The following is a 9,258-nucleotide window of genomic DNA, read 5'->3' on the forward strand; positions in this document are numbered from 1 at the left end:
ACGATAGAAAGGATATATGCCAGGACAGGCAGCACATGCCAAGCCGAGACTGACAGAAAACACAGACACACCAAACCCTTTGACTACCAGTCAGGTGATGTCAAACACCAATGAGTACACTGGATAGCACGCCCAGCTAAATTCAATAAAATAAACATAGCACGCCCAGTACCTACAGTAGACAAACCAAACGCCCAACCTATCCACTCTGAAATAAGGAACTTCTGACGGCCTAAAACAAGAACTAAGTATGAAGTTCCTTTTTATGCGGCTAATCGAAGTGTACATGGCAAGATGCTGTGTTCCAGAGAGTCAACCTGAGCAACCGCCCATCCGCACAAGAACTGGCCAGCAGGAGCTTCTTTCACGGTTATGACCATTAACATCTGAAACACAGTGGCCTGGCAACCTTGTGTACAAGAGGGCTGCTTGCAAGAGTGCTTAAAATCTTGCTCTCTAACAAATGGTGGGAAAGAAATATGCCATGACAGGCCGTTTCGGTGAAGTCTGGACTGACCAAACGACAAGCACACCCAATCCACAACTTCTGAGCCAGCAAGATCAAATGAACGCCACTGCTTCCAGTCAATAGCATCCCCTGCCAAGACCATTCATCTCAGGACATCAACCAGATGCCCACCCATCTGCTTAGAACCTATCATACCCTTAAAATGGGAAAGAAGCATGAAAGACTTTTTCATACTGTTTATTTAATTCTGCAAGCAGCGTAGCATTGCACTGCGCACCTAAGATGCCACATCACTTTGGGCATAGAGTAACTGTTAGGCACCAAGCACTAGAGAACCCACACAAGCCCCTCGACCTTCTAGATATTCAATTGTTGAGAAAGCAGCAGGAATGCCTGATAGTGCTTACTCGCCTACAACTCAACAACATAACAGCAGCAAGGCCTAGGAAAATACTCCCCCACTTGGATAGGAGTCATCCAAAAAAGACAGAGAATAAAAGCCTGAATGGGAGATTTGGCCAAATTTCGGGCGGTTCGAAGATTGCGAATGGCCAAAAAGTTCGACCAAATCCCCAATTCGGTGCTAAGGGCTGCGGGGGTGTCCCCCGCACCCTTGTTCACTATATTGTGAGCAGTGGTTGCGGGGGTGTCCCCCGAAGCTGATCCCAAAAGGCAAAAAAAAAAAATGGGAACGGACCCTGCAGCGCCGGTTCCTGATCACTGAAGTGAAAGGGAACAGGTGCTGCAGGGACACAGCGAGTCGGCGGCACATAGCGAAGTGTGCCGCAGCAAGGTAAGTAGGGGGGTGGGTGTGGGTGCCAAGTCGGAAATGTTCAGGAGAGAAAAGACCGAAGGTTACTTAGGAAAAATAATCTTCTGTCTTTTCTCACTCGAACAATTCAGCCTTGGTAAAACAACCCCGATCCGTGCTCTCCAGAGTCGGTCCAGAAGGTATTCAGGGAGGCCTGTGAAGAAGCAATTGGTGTAGTGGGTCTGCAACCTTTGGTTCTCCAGCTGTTTTGGACTACAATTCCCAGGATCCCTCACCATTGACTATGCTTTAAATGGGGATGGGATTGTAGTCCAAATCATCTGGAGAGCCAAAGGTTGCAGACCCCTGAGTCCAATCGGTATAGTAGAAGTATGGTGCCCACAAGGTCTCTGTGTGGGAACGGCCAATAAGGTTTGACTCGGTGAAAGGTTCTTAGGTGGGGGAAAAAAGTTTCTGACCAGTGCTTTAATTTGTGGTTCCGTGAAGAGGGAGTTGTCCATATGTCTGGTTGTTGTATTGTGGAGCCTGCATTTAGTTTGTATATCATTTGTGTGTCATGTGCATAGGTGTAGCAGGCAATTCCTTGTTTGCTGTGGGGGACAAAGAGGGGACCCATGTGGAGGCATGAGAGACTGGATCTGTCTCGGACACCACTTGTGTTGTTGCACCGCTTCCAGCTGAAAGGGGTGAGTGGGTGGTTTTACATTTGCTGTTGTACAGGGTTAAGCTGATAGGGTGCTTGTGGTGGTGTGCGGGTTACAATGTTGTTGCACAAGGTTGAGCTGAAAGGCAACATGTGGAGTGGTTTACAAGTGTTGTTGCACAGGGTTGAGCTGAAATGGAACATGTGGAGTGGTTTACAAGTGTTGTTGCACAGGGTTGAGCTGAAAGGGAGCATGTAGGGGGGGTTTACAAGTGTTGCTGCACAGGGTTGTGCCGAAATGGAGCATGTGGGGGGTTTACAAGTGTTGTTGCACAGGGTTGAGCTGAAAGCGAGCATGTGGGGGGGTTCAAGTGTTGTTGCACAGGGTTGATCTGAAAGCGAGCATGTGGGGGGGGGTTCAAGTGTTGTTGCACAGGGCTGAGTTGAAAGAGGGCATGTGGGTGGTCTTGGTGCTGTTTGGGAGATATTAGGTAATCCACCGTAATGGTCTTGTACCCCAGCCCAGCTGGCAGGCTTGGTGTCAATGGCTGTTGGCTTTTATAAGAGGGGGGTTCGAGTAAGCTTGCTTTAGTGCTAGTGGGACAAATCCCTTTTCACTGGAGCTGTTGCGTAAACTCCTGAAGAGGTGGGGGATTTCTTGACTAGAGAAAGCGGTAGTTGCTAAGTGATTGAATGACCTTCTGAATTAATGAGGGCGATGTATTTAACCCAGCTTCTTCAAATAGTCCTGAGGGAGCAAGTTAGCTTAGTGGAAACACCTGCAATATTTTATGAAGTAGAGCACAGAATGTTTAGGTGTAAAAACAATGCTATAAGTATCACAGCGCAAAGTGGCAGTGTCCTAATATCAAATGGGTGACAATGGTATTGGGATGGGAGTCAGCAGGGTGCCGATATCAGTATGCAAGTCAGCACAGTACAAAGGTCTCTGAGCAACTCGGCACGGTGCAAGTATCGCAGAGGTGCACAACACATGAGGATGGGAATAGACATGGTTCAAATGTCACAGAGGTGCTAATACCACTGGTGTAGCTCAGTGACTATCAAAGTGCAAATCAGCAGGGTGCACATATTACAGCGTGTATTTGAATGCAGAAGGGAGCCAGCGTCACAAGGGGGGCATTTAGCACAGTGCGGGCATCACTGGACAAACCAGCAGGGTGCAACCATCACAGGTTGCAAATGTCACCAGGGTGGTAGTCAGTAGGCGCCAAGACCACACTGATGCTGATACCACTTGAGCGAAAATACCACCAGAACGGAAGTCAACCGGGTAGAAATATCGAGGAAAATGTCAGCAGGGTTCTAATATTACAGAACACATCAGCAGGACCCAGATATCACTTGGGTGAAAAAACACAAAAATGAAAGTCCACAGGGCATGCATATTTCACATGGGTGGATATCATGTTACAGTGCAAACCGTCATGGCCCAACTATTGCAAAGGTGCAAATGTTAGCAGGGTGGTTGACAGCAGGGTGCATCCTAGCCAAATACTACAGCGCAAATCAGCACTGTGTGGATATCACTGGGCAAATCGGCAGGATGGAACTAAGCAGGGTACAGATATCACAGGGGCACAGGGTACAGTACAGGAAACATCACAGTGCATCTCAGCAGTGGGCAGCTACCATTGGGGTGCAAACCAGAGGGGTGCATATATACCAAAGCTGCAAATATCACCAAGATGGAAGTATGCCACGCGGCAGTATCGCAGGGGTGCAGCTCACCAAAATACTACAGCGCAAATCAGCACTGTGTGGATATCACTGGGAAAATCAGCAGGATGGAACTAAGCAGGGTACAGATATCACAGGGGCACAGGGTACAGTACAGGAAACATCACAGTGCATCTCAGCAGTGGGCAGCTACCATTGGGGTGCAAACCAGAGGGGTGCAAATATACCAAAACTGCAAATATCACCAAGATGGAAGTATGCCACGCGGCAGTATCGCAGGGGTGCAGCTCACCAAAATACTACAACGCAAATCAGCACTGTGTGGATATCACTGGGCAAATCAGCAGGATGGAACTAAGCAGGGTACAGATATCACAGGGGCACAGGGTACAGTACAGGAAACATCACAGTGCATCTCAGCAGTGGGCAGCTACCATTGGGGTGCAAACCAGAGGGGTGCATATATACCAAAGCTGCAAATATCACCAAGATGGAAGTATGCCACGCGGCAGTATCGCAGGGGTGCAGCTCACCAAAATACTACAGCGCAAATCAGCACTGTGTGGATATCACTGGGAAAATCAGCAGGATGGAACCAAGCAGGGTACAGATATCACAGGGGCACAGGGTACAGTACAGGAAACATCACAGCGCATCTCAGCAGTGGGCAGCTACCATTGGGGTGCAAACCAGAGGGGTGCATATATACCAAAGCTGCAAATATCACCAAGATGGAAGTATGCCACGCGGCAGTATCGCAGGGGTGCAGCTCACCAAAATACTACAGCGCAAATCAGCACTGTGTGGATATCACTGGGAAAATCAGCAGGATGGAACTAAGCAGGGTACAGATATCACAGGGGCACAGGGTACAGTACAGGAAACATCACAGTGCATCTCAGCAGTGGGCAGCTACCATTGGGGTGCAAACCAGAGGGGTGCAAATATACCAAAGCTGCAAATATCACCAAGATGGAAGTATGCCACGCGGCAGTATCGCAGGGGTGCAGCTCACCAAAATACTACAGCGCAAATCAGCACTGTGTGGATATCACTGGGAAAATCAGCAGGATGGAACCAAGTAGGGTACAGATATCACAGGGGCATAGGAGTACAGTACAGGAAACATCACAGTGCATCTCAGCAGTGGGCAGCTACCATTGGGGTGCAAACCAGAGGGGTGCAAATATACCAAAGCTGCAAATATCACCAAGATGGAAGTATGCCACGCGGCAGTATCGCAGGGGTGCAGCTCACCAAAATACTACAGCGCAAATCAGCACTGTGTGGATATCACTGGGAAAATCAGCAGGATGGAACTAAGCAGGGTACAGATATCACAGGGGCACAGGGTACAGTACAGGAAACATCACAGTGCATCTCAGCAGTGGGCAGCTACCATTGTGGTGCAAACCAGAGGGGTGCAAATATACCAAAGCTGCAAATATCACCAAGATGGAAGTATGCCACGCGGCAGTATCGCAGGGGTGCAGCTCACCAAAATACTACAGCGCAAATCAGCACTGTGTGGACATCACTGGGAAAATCAGCAGGATGGAACCAAGCAGGGTACAGATATCACAGGGGCATAGGAGTACAGTACAGGAAACATCACAGTGCATCTCAGCAGTGGGCAGCTACCATTGGGGTGCAAACCAGAGGGGTGCAAATATACCAAAGCTGCAAATATCACCAAGATGGAAGTATGCCACGCGGCAGTATCGCAGGGGTGCAGCTCACCAAAATACTACAGCGCAAATCAGCACTGTGTGGATATCACTGGGAAAATCAGCAGGATGGAACTAAGCAGGGTACAGATATTACAGGGGCACAGGGTACAGTACAGGAAACATCACAGTGCATCTCAGCAGTGGGCAGCTACCATTGGGGTGCAAACCAGAGGGGTGCAAATATACCAAAGCTGCAAATATCACCAAGATGGAAGTATGCCACGCGGCAGTATCGCAGGGGTGCAGCTCACCAAAATACTACATCGCAAATCAGCACTGTGTGGATATCACTGGGAAAATCAGCAGGATGGAACCAAGCAGGGTACAGATATCACAGGGGCATAGGGGTACAGTACAGGAAACACCACAGTGCATCTCAGCAGTGGGCAGCTACCATTGGGGTGCAAACCAGAGGGGTGCAAATATACCAAAGCTGCAACTATCACCAAGATGGAAGTATGCTGCGGGGCAGTATCGCAGGGGTGCAGCTCACCAAAATATTACAGTGCAAATCATCAGTGGGGGAGGGCGGAGTGCCACCAGGTAAATTGGGAAGATGGAAGCCAGAAGGGGGCAAATAACACAGATCAAGTCAGCAGAGTGCAAATATCATAATGGTGGACGTCAGCATGCCCTAAATATCACAGAGCAAGCCAGAAGGGTGCAAACCATATTGGAGCAAAAAGCATCAGGGTGCAGATTCCATCAGGGTGAAGGCGGGCAGGTGCAGATATCACAGAGCAGGTCAGAAGAGTATACATATCGCAGGAGGATGGAAGTCAGCAAGGTATAAACACCACACAAGAGATGATTAGGGTGCAAACCAGTGTAATGTGATGGTGTTTGCAATGTTCATACGGGTAACCACTAGCAGGGTAGGCAGGATTCAGGGCAATGTACCTTTCCTAGTTGCTATGCAGCTTTTCAGTGAGGGTGTCCAGTGCTGGAAATGGAGACTGAAAAATACTCGGGGTACCCGCTCATTCTAGGGGGGCAGGGGCGGAGGCATGGGGCATGGCCTCAGACAAAGTCATGGCTCTGAAGCCTGGCAATTTGCATAAAAGCAAAGAGCATTTTGGGAAAATAAGAATTCCCACAATTTTACATTTCAAATGTGTCTATAATAGTGAATCAGTAAGACAATCTTTTGAGCGAGTAATGCAAGTTGGACTCTACTCGGTTTATTGGTCACTGTACTCACCCTGACAAACACATGTCTGTAACTTGCAAGCCATATGTAACAGAGCTTTTGACAGGTTGTGAGGCTTTGTATGTTTCTAGATTTGTGTCCTGTGCTTTTGGGGCTGCTTGTGCGTGAGACTCGCCTTGGGGATAGATCTGGGTGTTTCTTGGGCTAGTCCCTGGGCGTCAGAGTTCCATCAGCGCTCCAGCAAGATAAACTTTGCAGGAGCGCCGTTCCGGCCCAATTCCTATGCTGAGGGTGGCATGAGTGATGACAACGCAGGTCTTGGGCAGGCAAACATGCATCCCCCTTAACCTCTGACCTTCACTGGAAGCAACCAGGGTCTGGAATAGCTCCCTAACCTGTCCCTCAAACGTCCCTCACATGGCTACCCGTCGACAATACCATAGCCCCCAACAGACCTCACTTAATTCCAAATAGAACCTTGCTTTGGAGCCAGCATATGTTTGCAGTGCCCCCTCCCCACACGCTCCCCAACAGGCTGTCACATAGCCCCCATGTCATCTGGTTCCACCAGCAGACCCCCTCTGATTGTCCCAAACAAATGCAAAAACAAACCCTCACATAGCCTCTAAAAACCCCTCACATTGTCCCCAGCAGACACATATTGCCCTGAGCAGTTGCCCCATGTATGCAGTCTTATGACACGGAAACATATGGCCTCAATACGAGTATGAGCGGTGCAGGAAAAAAGTGGTGGTAACAGAATTACTGTCAATTTTCCTGCTCTGCCAAACTACGAGTTTGGCCCAGGAGTGGGGGTATTCCACCAAAAGATTGGCAAAATCGGCTGAATTAATTCTGCAGTAATTCCGCTGAAATACCCAGTGGAGTCCTATGGACTCCAAATAATGGGGAATAACACTGCCACCATCACTTGGAATCCAGCTTTAAATCCGCCAGACCAAGTAGCGGTACAGTAATTCCATTGGGCAGTATTCTGGCAGATTTACTGCCGGAATACCACCCACCTCGTAATGAGGCCCATAGTCCTTTAATACAGAACATTAAATGTAGGCAGATCGCCCGTTAGAGGCTGTGTTTGCCAACACCCTCAGGTCACCTCCGTCTTATACCGTCATTGGCCTTTTACTCTGGTTTCCCGACCTTAGTACCCTGCTGGCAGAGAGCGATTAATAGCTTTCCAGCGGATATCTAGTGCTTCACCTGCCCGCTGGCTGCTTCACCTGCCCGCTGGCTGCTTCACCTGCCCGCTGGCTGGTTGTCCTCTGATAATCTGCAACTATTCTTTGAACCCCAGGGTACACTGGGGCTGTTTTCCCCGTTGTACGGTGAGGGGGGTGGGCGGGTTGTGAGAAAGCAATTTATTTGTAATAAATGGTGAATGCTGCGTCGATTCCCTACTTAGGGTTATATAAGGAGAAAGAGCCACTGCGCTTGCAATGTAGAGACTACTTCTGCGCTATTGCTCTGAATTCATTGAACTATTGACCAGATTGCTTATTTAATACTAACACCTGCCACGTTTTAAGAATCACTAGCCCTAACAAATAGGATATTACCTGGAATGCATCTTGCCTTGATAAAGGCACCTGTGTGTCGAAACGCGTGTAGGCTGAAAAATTAAGGAAATATTTGCAATGGTCCATCATTCTTATGTTGATGTACATTTCGTAACTTACTAATGTGAATATGGTTCTGCTTCATTTAAACCTTTGGAAAGAAAAATGTAATTACGTTTTTATTTGTAGAATGTTTTGAGGTGTTTTCCTGGGCATTTTAAGATAACAATTGAAATGGTACTTGTTTAATAACGTCTCACTAGTGTATGTTTGTATGGAGAATTTATTTTGTGATTGGTGCAAGCCGCAATAAAGTATTTGCTACTTTCACAACATGATACATCGGATTATTTTCCCAGTTGTACAGCAAGGGGAACCCCGAAAAACAGCATGTTAAAATGGGCCCCTAGCAACCGGGACACATCTTCAGCCGGCCTGGTGCGGGAGTAAATATGTTCGAGGCGAGTGAAATAGCAGTGTCTGTGCTTGCTTGATAGAATAGTTTGCATGATGCGAGGGGCTGCGTTATGCACTTTGAGTGCTTGTGAGAATTCGCGTGCAGGTGCCCGAGGACACGTGTTTTAGATTTTGAGAGCGTGCACGTGGCTATCTTCTTCTGTGATATGCGTGTTCAACCAAGAAGGTTCGAAAGAACAACACACTGAATTGAAGTCACTCGAGCCAATAATGAGTTGAAGTCGGGCGGAACAAGTCGGACACCTCACACAACAATTCTCTCTGGCACACACACTCTCTGGCAGTACCTTGGCTGGTTAGTGGACTGGTCCCAATCGATGTTCCCTCGGTGACGTAGGCCAAGCTGACCCTCCCGCGGGAGGAAGGGGTTCGCGCGTGCCTGCGTGGGGTGGCCGGGGCAAGATCGCCGCTGCTCTGGGGGTGTCCGATGTCCGCTTGCTGCTGCTGCGTTTTGCCGCCTGGTACTTGGGCGCCCACCAGACCCTCTGTCTGACGGGCATGCACAGAGGATGAGAGGGCCTGCTTCCCGTTGCCACGGACACCCAACCGTTCAAAAAGCGGCTCGCGTCCAATCAGGGTCCGCGGTGGGCCCACTCATGTGCTTCCAAAGTGCCTGTTGTGTGTCTGAGAGGGAAGAGCATGGCAGTGTCCAGGGAAACGGAGCAGGGGGCGGCGAAGGCTTTGTGCGTGTGTGTGGGTAGGGGGTTGAAGGGGTTGGTTGCGCCACTATTACCGTTCC

At 49.0% G+C, this 9,258-nt stretch overlaps 1 protein-coding gene across 2 annotated transcripts in view; it reads right to left on the bottom strand.

The window, feature by feature from the left end:
• The window catches only part of LOC138503946 (ras association domain-containing protein 8-like), a 453,289-nt gene extending 444,278 nt beyond the window's left edge, over positions 1-9,011 (bottom strand). The window contains exon 1 of one of the 2 annotated variants that reach the window (XM_069624064.1): positions 8,807-9,011. The gene's annotated coding sequence lies outside the window, so the exon portion shown is untranslated. The remainder of the gene's footprint in view (positions 1-8,806) is intronic. The other variant, XM_069624060.1, reaches the window with a different exon arrangement.
• Between the last annotated feature and the right edge of the window lie 247 nt (positions 9,012-9,258).

This window comes from Ambystoma mexicanum, chromosome 11, assembly GCF_040938575.1.
Source record: "Ambystoma mexicanum isolate Mex_15411 chromosome 11, UKY_AmexF1_1, whole genome shotgun sequence".
Taxonomy (NCBI): Eukaryota; Metazoa; Chordata; class Amphibia; order Caudata; family Ambystomatidae; genus Ambystoma; species Ambystoma mexicanum.